The sequence below is a fragment of the Emydura macquarii genome, unplaced genomic scaffold, assembly GCF_026122565.2.
Source record: "Emydura macquarii macquarii isolate MOO-44397 ecotype Brisbane River unplaced genomic scaffold, CSIRO-AGI_Emac_v2 contig_450, whole genome shotgun sequence".
NCBI classification, from domain to species: domain Eukaryota; kingdom Metazoa; phylum Chordata; order Testudines; family Chelidae; genus Emydura; species Emydura macquarii.
The window spans coordinates 12,652,705-12,665,189 of record NW_027130587.1 but is presented as its reverse complement, the minus strand read 5'-3'; the positions used below and the strand labels follow the sequence as shown (position 1 = coordinate 12,665,189).

General features: G+C 47.2%; 1 protein-coding gene across 5 annotated transcripts in view; it reads left to right on the top strand.

The window, feature by feature from the left end:
* Positions 1-12,485, top strand: part of SGSM2 (small G protein signaling modulator 2) — a 103,792-nt gene that overhangs the window by 19,901 nt on the left and 71,406 nt on the right. The gene's annotated exons all lie outside the window — the stretch shown is intronic.

Here is a 12,485-nt window from a genome sequence, read left to right as displayed (position 1 = left end):
CAGCCAAAAATATCTAACTAAGTGTTGATGGTGGCGCAGAGGTTGAAATAGTGGAAGCTGAAGCTGGCTTTAAAAACTTGTGGGGTGGTTCGAAGAAATATGGGTTGACAGCTGATCTTGAATACCAAGTTCACAATTTCTCTGGCTTGCAAGATTCCGGTCTGGAAAGCAAGATTCTCATTCCCACGTTCATTTTTGTGACTGCTCATTACATAGGAGAGGGCGATTCTACTGTGCAAACATGGCTTCCTGGGATGTCGATGGTTATTGTGTGTCAAGGATACATTTGCTCAAGTTTCAGGTAACATTTCCAGACCTGCAGATGCTGCATGGGAGTGAATTTTGTTTCCTAAGGGAGTTCGGTGCCCAATTTCTACTGGATTTCAGTGGAAATTGGACAACAACATTCCATAAGGTGACTAAAAATCCCAGTCATAGAATCTGCAGGTCAAATTCCGCCCTAAAATCCACTGTGAGGCGTCATGAGGACATATCAGTTGAGATTAAGTAAACAAAACGACTACAATCTTCTATCCGATGTATGTAATTAAAGAGGGTGGCAGCTCTCTGTGTGTGTGGCCTCTGAAATGCCCATTACATATAGTGACTTCATTCATTTCAGTCACAAAACACTGACATTTCACACATATGGAGTGTCTTCTTGCTGAAACTGACCTCCACTGGAAATTCTCTGTGATGGCAATTTCATGATTAAGTGATGAAAACTAAAGGAAGGAATCCCACAATTTCCTGCAAGAATAGTAGTTTGCATCCCTCTAACTTTGGGTTTTTTGTCATACATTGTGTCCGCCGTTTAGAGTGTGGCAATATTAGTGAGGGGGGGGGGGGGGCATGGTTATTTATAAACCAAAAGGGGCATTACACAGATCAATAAGGTTTAATGTGCAAGGTTTTCTATAGATATACTAGTTGAAAAAAGTCTATAATTAACTACAATATATCATACTCACTAAGCCTGGAGAGCTAAGCGGTTACTCAGAAGGCTGTGTACAGGAACAGCTTTCTTCAGGGGCCCCACCAGGCAGTCAGGGGATCCTCTGGTCTGACTGGCAGCACCTCCTGTGGAGTCAGGTGTTGATGGAGCGCGCCTCTTTGTCTAAGTGGTAACTTCTTAGACCCTTTCATAAACGGCTTTCACCTAATTACCTCTCTGCTTATTATCATATATACTAATTACCTACCTTGGGTTTTCACCCTTGCCTACATGCCTTTCTCACCATGGTAATTGGGTAAGGATCTCTTGCTGCTGGGACCCACGGGAATGACACATGGTCTGTTTCCTTTATGGTTATTGAAGACCAGGACCCTAGGTATGTGATGTAAAGTCATCATTTGCTCCATTTTATCCCCTTGGGGAGGGTTTAGTTGATTATTTTGATCCCTGCTGTCAGGAACTGAGTTTATTAAATTCGCTCTGTGCGTGCTGTTCAAAAGCTGTGGCTTGATTGGTCTGTCATTTTCAGATCAGACGCACCCTCTGGCTCACCGTGTCGGGGGAATGCTAGCGCTGTGGTCATTATGTGTCTGCGAGGGTGGGCTGCTGATGTCATTCGCTGCTGGTGCTTGTTCAGTTGGTTCATCTCCTCTTTGAGGGGTGAAGCATGCGTCTAATCGTGACTGCTGGCTGGAGCTGTCTGGCCCCGAGGAAGTTCCCTGTGTCAAAAACGTGGCCAGTTCGTCACCTGTGGCAGAGTATTTAGTAAGGACTGGATTGTTCCCTTAGGCACAGACAGCTGGCTAGTCATCCTGCACTGGGGGGGGAGGAGACCAGGACACCCAGATCCTCCTCAGAAATTCCTCCCTGTGCTCCCCTTGTGCTGGGGGCTGGGAGAGAGTCATTTGCTGACGTCCCTTTTACGGGAGGCAGGATGCTCTCCCCCGCCTCCCACAAGCCTCCTGACAACTCTAGGGCTCCACCCATTCCACGGTGCTTCCATGGCTACTTCTGTCCCACATATACTTGGGGGGCAGCCCCTGAGCTCCCTGAAGCACTGGGAATTGCCATGTGATAGCCCCAACGTGGTAAGTGATACGGGAATGAATCCTTCCCTGTCTTTCTCCCTCCCTCCCCCCCACTGCTTCCCTGCGCTTGGCCAAATTAGTAGGAACAAGCTAGTCCCAGCTACGTATTTTACAGACCTTGCTTTCCTTTTTGCTTGTGGTTCACGCACCGTAGCCCCGTCCTTTGGAGTGGGTTGGTTTTCAGCTGCTCTTTGAGGCTCTGCTTAGTGGGTACCTGCATTAAAAAAAGTCTTTATTTTGTAAATGGAGGCTACATTAGACACTCTTTTAGTTCCCCGTCTGGAAGACAGGATTAAAAATAATCCTTCCCCTCAGCCTAGATCCTGATCCTCCAAAGAAAGCCCCCTTGGCAGACCTCTGCTGACTTCAGTGGAGGTCTGTGTGGGTTCACGTCATAGAAACAAGCCCTTAGACGGTAAGGTTTTCCAGGAAGGGACTTTTTCTGACTATGTATATGTGCAGCACCTAGCACAGTAGTAGTATCGCCAAACCTAAGCATTTTAAAAAAGCAGGACTCAGGCCTGAAAAATCATAAGATTTAAAAAAAAAAAAATTGGGCTTGTTTTTATTTGCTTTAGAGTTTATCTGGATCACTTTAATTTGATTTTCTCCGCAGCCAGGAGGGCTAAAAATGTGTTTTTTGTTTTTTGTTTTTTTTTAAATGGCCACCAAGTTTCTCACTCTCATGACTCCAGAAGCTGAGATTAGCCCCAAATGTCATGAGGCTCATGGAAAAAATGGTGAGCATTGGCAACAGCATGGCCCTGATCTTGGAGCCCGGGACGTGAACCGTTCTGAACGGCCACCTCTCGGTATAGTGTTTAAAATAGAGTGGGGGTATAATGAGGGCAAAGAGAGAGGTCTAAAATATGCACGCAATCTCTCATTTTCCATACCGATGGCACTGTACGCTACCCAGTTTGTATTCCTGCATAGCAACGCAATATTAGACCGTGTCACGACTGCACAGGGGAGGAAAGGCAGCTGTTCGTATTTGATAAATCCTTTATCTGAAATTCAGCGACACTGTCAAAAATGTCTATTGCCATCCGGCATTCCCAGCTGGGCTCTTGTTCCCAGCCTGTGATATGGTGTCGGGACTAAAGAGTGAGTAACTCTTCGTTAGCCAGCTTGCTGTTGCTAGGCGGTCTTGTTTAGCTTAAGAAAGTATTCCAACCTGAAGCGGAGCTGCTGCTTTGACTGTAAGAAGAGAGGATCATTAACTCCGTACAAGGAGGCAGGTGAAGCTGCATGTTTTGCTGTCACCTTCACTAATTGAATAGAGAAACGGCAGGGTTTCCAGCAGATTTGGCTAAACAGTGCCTGGCTGGGGCCCTGCTTTGCTTTACCTGGCTCTCTCTCTCTCTCTCTCTCTCCAGGAGATTTGTTCACCTTCTATTTAAAACTCAGTGTGTGAGTCACTTGCCGCAGATCTTTTTATAAATATAGAATGCTTGTGAATCATTTTCCTCTCCTGCAAAGCTGGGCTTCACAAGAGCCCCTCTAAATGTGCTGCGATTGCTTTTGGGGCCCTGTCATGTTCTGCACTAAGTGCCAGGCCGCTACTCTCCCTAGATCTTGAGTGGCTACAAGAGCCTCTGTGGCTTTGCAAACACACGCTCCTTTCCCCGTAGCGCCGTAAAGCCCTGTTCCCTCTGCATGTGGGAGACTGACTGTGGGAAACCGAGGCATTTTTGAGAACCCAGAGAAGGGGGGGCAGGGACTCGGAACCAGCAGTGACTACTGAGTCAGTTGCAAAATAGATCCATCCCCAAAACGCAGATTGTGCTTATGGGGAGTTTGCCCAGCCCAGCAGGCTCCGTTGGTTCTGCTGAGTGGATGCAGAGCCGTGCTGCTGCAGATGCACAGAGAGGCTCCACGGGCCCGTCCACATAGCAGGGTCGGGCTCTCTGCCATCTCTGCATAGTCCAATATGTGGAGGGAAGTTTAGGGCCCACAGGTCAGTGAACGTGAACCACCGTGTAGGGATGAACAGGGGCCCTATTTAGGCCCAGGGTCTGGAATAAACACTGCAAAGGGCTGTGGAGCTGTCACTCCTGGTGAGGGGTGGGGTTGGACTCCATCCCCGCCCACCCTCTGCACAGTTCCCCAGACAAAGGCCATTTAAAGGTTGCGGGGGGAAACTTTCCCCCTAAGGCGCCCCTGGTGTACTGTAGACCTCGGATGCAGAGGGGTAGCGGTTCTTTGGGCATGAGGCCGGAGTGGCTGTCACTTCATGGATCCTCCAGTTCTGTCCTATCCCCGTGCGGAGAGGGAATGCCGGGGCCAGGGAGACTCCTTGAGTCTGGCGTAGCAGCTCCACTCCCACTGTATCCTGTGGCTGGATCCATCCTCCCTTTACCCCGGGGAATTCTCCAGTGCCCCGTCGAATGACTGATGCTGGGTACAGGGGATTGGGTTTGGCTCCAAGTTCAGCGATTCTAGCCAAAGATTAGACAACTCCTGCATATGTTGTGAAATGCACGACTGAAAGCCAGCTGGAGCTTGCACAGTCTGTCGGCTCAAGCAATACAGTGCAATGCTCGCGGTGCTGGCTAGCTCCATGGTACAGCCATATCCCCAGGAACCGTAAAAGGACAGATGACGTGGCCCCAGATCCTCACCTGATGTAAATGGGAGTAGCTCCATAGACCTCATTAGAGCTATATACTCTTCCCCCAGCTAAAGATGTAGCTCCTTGTCTTTAAATACACTGACTAAAAGATGCTAGTTAGTTTCTCCAGGAGTTGTGCTAATCCAGGTCTCAGTAAAAACCTTACTTCCGATAACTTTTGCCCTGTGCCTCTCTCATTCAGAGAATTCCTGAATTAGCTGCTTGTGTTGTATTGCAAGCCCTTTGGGGGCAATTTTGTTCTTTATTTGTACAGCACCTAGAACAATGGGTCCTGGTCTCCAGATGGCGCCACTACTTTCTTCTGTACTACCAATAATAATTTCTTTAGTCCTATTGGGGTGAAGTTGTAGGGCAGACATTTAAGGTTTTGCTTCTGCCGGACCTTGACGTGAGTCCAGATGGCTAAATTCCCACAAGTTCAGGTGGAAGATTTACCTGCTTCACAGGTTCAAAACTGCTAGGGCCACTAAATTCTCAGCTTCATCAAACAATTTGCAACGGAGTCCGAGAACAGGAGCCTCGGTCCTTGTTTCTTGTATTGTGTGGTTCGGGTCTTGGAGCAGGGAACAAGCTCCCAGAGGTTAGCTGGGTTTCCACGATCTTGCTTGTGTCATCACTGAACCCTGAGGTTCCCCGGGTTGTGACTAAACCTCTTTTAGACGGGCAGCCGTCTGTTGGTGCCGAGCACTGGAACTGCTTAGTGGAGGAGAAAGCATTAAAACAACTGCAGCACAGACTTCCCCTTGACAAAGCTGTCTCTATTGGGCCATAGATTTAAAGCTACTTTATCGCTAATCCTCACTTTTGTGTCCTCATGCGCATTTCCCCTGTGTGTTGCTAAAGGAAATACCATGGTTCAGGACCAGGGACAGCTGCCCCAGACCAACATTTCAATTGTTACCTTCCCTTGGGTGCTATTCAGTACAGCGCTAACCCCCATACCACTTCGAAGGGGTTGTTGCGACCATGAGGACAGTATTATCGGTGAGTTGGTGGTGGTTTTCTATGTGATCTGACTAATCGGGAAAGCCAGCCCGGACACAGTCACCACTGTGCAAAAGCTGGACGTTGATGTTTGTGTTTTCAAACCTATTTATAGCTCAGTGATGCCCTTTTCCTTTGATCACCTCTGGTTTTTAGACCTCTCCTTACATGACTCAAAGCTCTGCTCTCTTCGAGCAGCACACTTTGTACCAGCTCTGTAACGTGGTCTAATGATGGGCACAGTGGGACAGGGATAATGTTTCTTAAAGGGGCACGAAGGCTGTGCTAGCTAGCTGCGAAATCCTTCTGAACTGCATTCATGGGGAAGAAATGAATGATGTCAGCCCTGGAGGTCTGTTTGCTTTTACTCCACCCACCGCTTTTTAATTGGCAAGAGCTGTTGCCGTATGTCGTGGGGGGAATGAGTCAGGCTGGAAAGTTCGAGTAGCATTTTTGCAACTGAATTAAGAAAACACTTAGATTGAAAGCTCTCTGCGGCAGGAGCTTTCCCTGTTTGTACCATGCCCAGCATGACGGGGCTCCACATCTAGTTCTCTCTAATACAAATCATGCTAGGCAGGGACATTTTCTTGAATGTGGTAGGTTTAAGTGTGTGGGGTTTTTGGTGCTGTAGTGTCGGCTTATTCCAGAACCAGACCCCTGGAGCTGCTTTGCCTCTGCTGGAAAATCTTATCTCCAGCCCTGCTTGATTTACACAATTGCAAAAATGTTATTACTTTTTTTTTTTTAAGTACTTTTTTAAAAAGAGGAGGAGAATGTTATACATTCGCTAACGACCAATTCAGGTCTGCCCAGATCAGTGCTAATAACGTGCAGACCTGTTCAATGATGAGTCTGGATTTAAAGACTCTGTTGCTCACCTTTAAATATTCAGTTTGTGGGGAGCACATACTCTTAATAAACACGTTCACTGGGGAGAGCAGATGCTTCCATTTCATCCTATGCCTTGTAGAGATTTTTATTCAATTGTCTTATTCCTTCATCTGTTAGCTTTTAAAGCATCACACTGAGCAGATAAGATTTGGCTAAATTAGCCTGGAGACATGCCTTCCTTTAAGTTTGGTTTGTTGCATCTTGGGTTAGTTATTGGCGCTTGTTTCCTTCTGTTGCAAACATGCTTTAACCTTGTGAACTGGATTGGAGAAAATTGACCTGGCCTATATCTTGATTTCTAAACCCAGTTCAATAGATTTGGAAGCTGAAGGCTCGGCTCGATCTCTGTCTGTGGTGGCAGCATCTTAGTTGCATTGCAAGCTAGATCAGTGGTTTATTCCTGGGCTAAACTCCATCAGGTTTGATGCTACTGAAACAGCTATTTATACAGAGAAAAGGGCTTAAGAAAAATGTGCTTAATAACCAAGCTGGTACCTTTTAAATGATAATTACACATTGCTTTATGGTATGTCCTGGGTTTTATAGCCACAAACCGGGAGGACCTTACTCAGACAGAAATCCCGCTGGGCTTCTATGAGTTTGTCTGAGTGAAAGGAAAATGTTCTCTTGGATCTGAGCTGTAGAAGATGATGTCACTGTGAAAAACTGTGCATAATGACCACTGAAACACGTGAGCTAGAGATACGATAAAATCCCTTGGTGCAGCCAAATTCATGTGTCGGAGACACGTCCCTTTGATTAGGAGCAGTTAGCAGTATCTGGGATGAAATTAACTGTAAAACAGTATCATTAAAACTACATTACCACCTGATCTTGCTGCCCTTATTTGCCCTTTGCACTGAATAAGGGTTGTAGGATTAGTTAGATGTCATTTTAAAATTGCATTGGTGCTTGATGTGCCTATGTTAGAGCTACGCATGATGGCGTCCCAGCCAGCCTGGTTCTGTTCCAAACAGACTGAAGCCATGAGCCTGTCCTGCTGAATGCTTCCTGGAAGCCACTGGAATTGAGTCAACTCCGTGCCTTGCCCCGATGGTTGTTTGAAGGGCTGGCAAACTTTCCGAGCAAGCCCACCCTGGAATAAACCTTTGCACCAAAACAGCCTCCAGCTGCCCCACCTCCCCTCCCCAGGGCTCAGGTAGGAAGCCAGGCGGATCTTGGTGCTGGTGATTTATGGTTTGGTTCATTTAAAAGCATAACTCAGAAGGCAGCCTGGGTTGTATGGAGCTGTTCCCTTAGCAACGGTAAGGCGTTGATGTCTCATTGTGCATGGACTGTGCCTCACTTCTCTACAGGGCAAGGAAAATGCTCCACTTTTTCACCTCCATTTCCTCCAGCCCCCTTTCTTCCCTCGCCTTTCAAAGAGGTCGGAAGAACATTGTCTCATCCTCATCGCACAGACTAGTCCCCCCCACACACTCGTGTCTGTTCGCTAAATGAGGGGATAGCTGAAGCGCTCCCGGCTCCTGTCCTTACATTCATTATCTGACGGGAATGTGACCGGGTCGCAGTCATGAGTAACCAGGAGCATCCAGTTCAGTTTGAAATACGCCAGGGCCTGGCTTGTTCCGAACCACCCGCAGCCCTGCTTCCACTCAGCTGCTGGTTCCTTGGAACCGATGGTATTGCAGAGGTGGAGCCAAAGAATGAAATTGCCGGCGAGCCAGAGGCTGCAAACGTCAAGGGACGTTTACTGGTTTATAAATGACTCCCCGGATGAGTGTAAGGGCTTCTCTGCTTGAGATGAGCAGCTGCCAAGGGCAGAGGAATGCAAAGGGCGGAAACGAGGGGCCCGTGCCTAAAGCAGAAGGGCTGGGAGTCAGGAGATCTGGGTTCTGTTCTCGGCTCTGCCACAGAGTCTTGCTTGGGGGCAAGGCGCTTTGCTGCTATGTGCCTCAGTTTCCCCATTTGTAAAATGGGAATGATACAGTTGTTCCTGTCTTACCGGAGCGTTGTGAGGATTTAGTCCATGGATGCTTGCGAAGCACTTTGGGACATTCAGGTGGAAAGAACTATAGAAGGGCATGGTTATTTATAAACCAAAAGGGGCATCACACAGCACTTTTTCCAAGAGGAAGGGGACCTGCGCCCCTTCACCCCAGTCTCGTGGCCAAATTCCTGCTTGAGTAACTCCATCCTGTCCTGGCATTTCAGTTGGAAACGCTACTTTTTTCCCTTCTTTTCTCTTCTTGCTTTATACTGTTTGTGTGGTGGTGCTTCCCCTTCCCAGACGTGACCGCCTCCCAGTGATGGCCTAAGTGAGTCCGGCGTGGAATGCTAATACTTTTCCTACCGTCTTCCGTCTGAGAATTTCCAAGCGCTTTGCAAACATCCATCCATTAAGCCTCCTAGCCGTCCTGTGAGGTGAGGAGTTTCCTGGTTTAACAGATGGAGAAACTAAAACACGTATAGACAGTGACTGACTCATGGATTTTAAGGCCACAAGGGACTGTCGTGATTATCTAGTCTGACCTCCTGCACAACGCAGGCCACAGAACCTCGCCCACCCGCTCCTGTAACAGACCCATCACCTCTGGCTGAGTTACTGTCATCCTCAAATCATGATTTCAAGACTTCCAAGTTGCAAAGAATCCACCATTTTCTCTAGTTTAAACCTGCAAGTGACACATGCCCCATTCTTCACGGGAAGGCGAAACCCCCACTGTCTCTCTGCCAGTCACATTGGCTATAGGGGGAAATTCCTTCCTGACCCCAAATATGGCGATCAGTTAGACCCTGAGCAGGTGGGCAAGACCCATCAGCCCTAGGTCACACTAGAAATCGGTGGCAGAGCCAAACACCCCTCCGTGCCTCTGATTCCCCTTTACACCCTTTGTCTGTCTTGTGCGTTTAGATGCTAAGCGGTTTGGAGCAGGAGCTGTCTGTGTTTCTTCCGTGCCTAGCACAACAGGGCCCGGATCTCAGCTGGCCCCTCTTGCACTGTTGCCAATAGCCCTCTGCTTTTGCTATTTCGCTCGCGAGAAAGCCACGATTCCCCGTCCCACCCCTCAAAAAAAAAAAAAATTGCTATGACACAAATGCAACCCTGTAATGCGTACATCAAAGAGTGGGAAATAGTCCTTTGAAACCTGTTCTTTCTCCCGCACGAGCAAGTGGCTCATGTTCTGAATTTCCCAGGCTACTTTTCTCACAGCTGTCTCTCCTTCAAGCCGTGCCTGTCTGAGGTCTTTCAATCTGTTCCTTTATATTTGAAGTACTGAGGGTTCCACCGAAAGCCGAAATAGACCAAATTAAAGAGTTTCTTTTCCCCAAGTGCACAAAGCCAGCTCGGATTGTACTATAATAAGACATTCCCTTTAAAAAAATAAAAAAAAGGCTCTTTCAGAGGCTTTCAATCGCATTTTTTAAATTAGAATTTTAATACTATTCAGAGCGCTTTATTTTATTTGCAGCAAATGTATTTAATGTGTGTGTAATGAGGTCTGCTGTTCAAACCCTGTGCCGGGCGTCTGGGGACTGTGATTTCAGCTAATGCTGATGGGCACCAAATATTCTGGGCTGGTGATGCCTGCAAATCTAGAGCCCTGTGATAGAGCATGTGTGGACGTGCCACTACCCCGAAGGCGGTTCAGAGGCATTGTGCCCAGCTAGAACGCATCGGGAACCCTGGCAAGAGATTCTTTACACACCCTACTGTGCCTTTTGAAAGGATGCTGCCTCTGCATCCCCGCCCCCACGCCATCCGTACTAGCAAGATTGCTAGGGTCAAGTGGGTGTGTCCATAGCTAGGCTTGTTCCATGTATTAACTCTCAAATAATTCCTCTTAATTATTTGCATTATAATAGCATCTAAAGACCTAAACTATGACCAGGGCCCATTGTGTCAGGTGCTGTACATGGACATAGTGAGAAACAGTCCCTCCCCTTAGGAGCTTATAGTTTACACAGACAAGACAGACAAAGGATGGGAGGGGAAACAGCGGAACAGAGACTTGAAGTGACTTGACCAAGGTCAAATGATAGATCAGTGGCAGAGCTGGGAACAGAGCCCAGATCTCACAACTCCCCGTTTGCTTCCTTCTCTGCTAGGCCACAGCAGATCTTTCATCATCCTTGCATGATCATTGTACTCTTGTTGATACAGGTGGCCCGGCTCCGTTCTCTGGTGCAGAGGAGCCATGAGGCCATGGGCTCCACATTACTCATTGCCTTTGAAGAGGCTAGTGTCTATATTGATGTATACCTCGTGCAGATCTTGCATCCGGGAGTGCAAAGACTAACATCATCCAGGGACATAGGGTGGGGAGGCTCTTGGTGCTCTCTGCATCCCGCCCTTGCAAACCCATCCACTGAGACATGCCTGCCCCTTGTGTGTGGACCCGTGTGTGTTACAACAGAAGTTACTTTTGTTTTTGCAAGGAAGCCTTATTGAGTGTGCGGCCTTCCCTTAATATTCTCTTCTCGCCCTAATGCGATAGGAGGCTATACATTAATTTCTAGGCAGGAAGGCCTCACCCCTCCCACTGTAGCCAATGTGATTTTTTTTTTCCCTCCCCCTTCCCCGACCCCTGCACACGTGTACATTTTTGTTTCTCTCCCCACGACACATGGCTACAGTTGAGGCCTCCGGAGAGGTTGACGATCGGGATCCCCCTTCACATAATAGAGAGGAGGCTGTCGGCAGGGTGTTTGCTTTGGGGACCCCTGTGCTGTGGGAATATTCTCCCACCCTGCTCTAAAATAGCTCAGAACGGTTGTTTTCCGGAGTACTCTACTGGACCCATTTCTTTCATCTGGGCTTTGAGGAGGATAGATAGCACCGCTGGGGTCAGGGTGTGTGTGTGTGTGTGTGTTGGTATTCAGAGCTGTTGCTCAGTGAAAAGGCTGAGCCAGTGGAGATAATAGAATGTTTTAGTTGAGGTAGCGCCTAGGAACCCCCTGGTGCTAGGCGCTGTACGAACACAGAACAAAAAGACACCCCCTGCCTCAAATTAGTATTTGGTTCTATGAATTTAAACTATCAGCATGATGCTCAGAGCCATTGTTAGGGCACCTCTTATTTGTATTTATTAAGCAGCCCCTTAATTCTCTCTTTTTGTTTTTAAAGTATTTGTATTAATTTATTTTTAAATATGTATAGCCCTGGGCTTCTGGAAGTTCTGCTGGTGCTTAAATTTCAGTGCCTTAGTATAAAATATCTAGCAAAGGCTCTTCCTGCTGCTGGTGGTGCAGATGATGCTATTTCCTTTATGTTTTTCTCTTAGGTTTTCTTTTTCTTTCATTCTACCTTGTTTCAACACTGTATTAAATCAGAAACTACAGTTTTCCAAAGATTTATGGTGTTAGGCTGAGATTTTTCAAAGGCGCTTAATACCCAACGCCTATTGAATTTCAATGCGGCTGAGGTGCCTAACTCACTTTAAATATCCCAGCCGTAGTCCCGAAAATATTGTACAATCCTTGACACTTACAATCCTATTGATATTACAGATCAGTCCCCAACTCCATGCCCCAGAAATATAGCTTCTTAGAGGTCTCTCTCTGATCCTAGAACAGTGGTTTTCAACCTTTTTTTTTATTTGCAAACACCCCCCCCCGCCCTCTCCCCCCCCAAATTTTGAATGGTCCACGGACCACAGGTTGAAAACCACGGTCCTAGATGATGTAACCTCTGGGAAAGAGAGTCTGAAATGCTGGCCGTAAAAAAACAATTTTGTGTTCAAATACTTTTTACTGATTAAAAATGACATGGAGAGCTGTGCGCTGCCTGAGTTTTCAGGATACCGAGCTAATAAGAAAGGGAAAATCTAACTTGTTTCATACCAAACTCCGGGGGAAAATCAGCAAGGAACACAGGCCTCTGAATTATTGGAAGGTTCTCCTGGCATGAAGTGAGGAAAAACTGGCCGTGACCTACTACTTTGGTGTCTTATTTGTTCTCTGACAT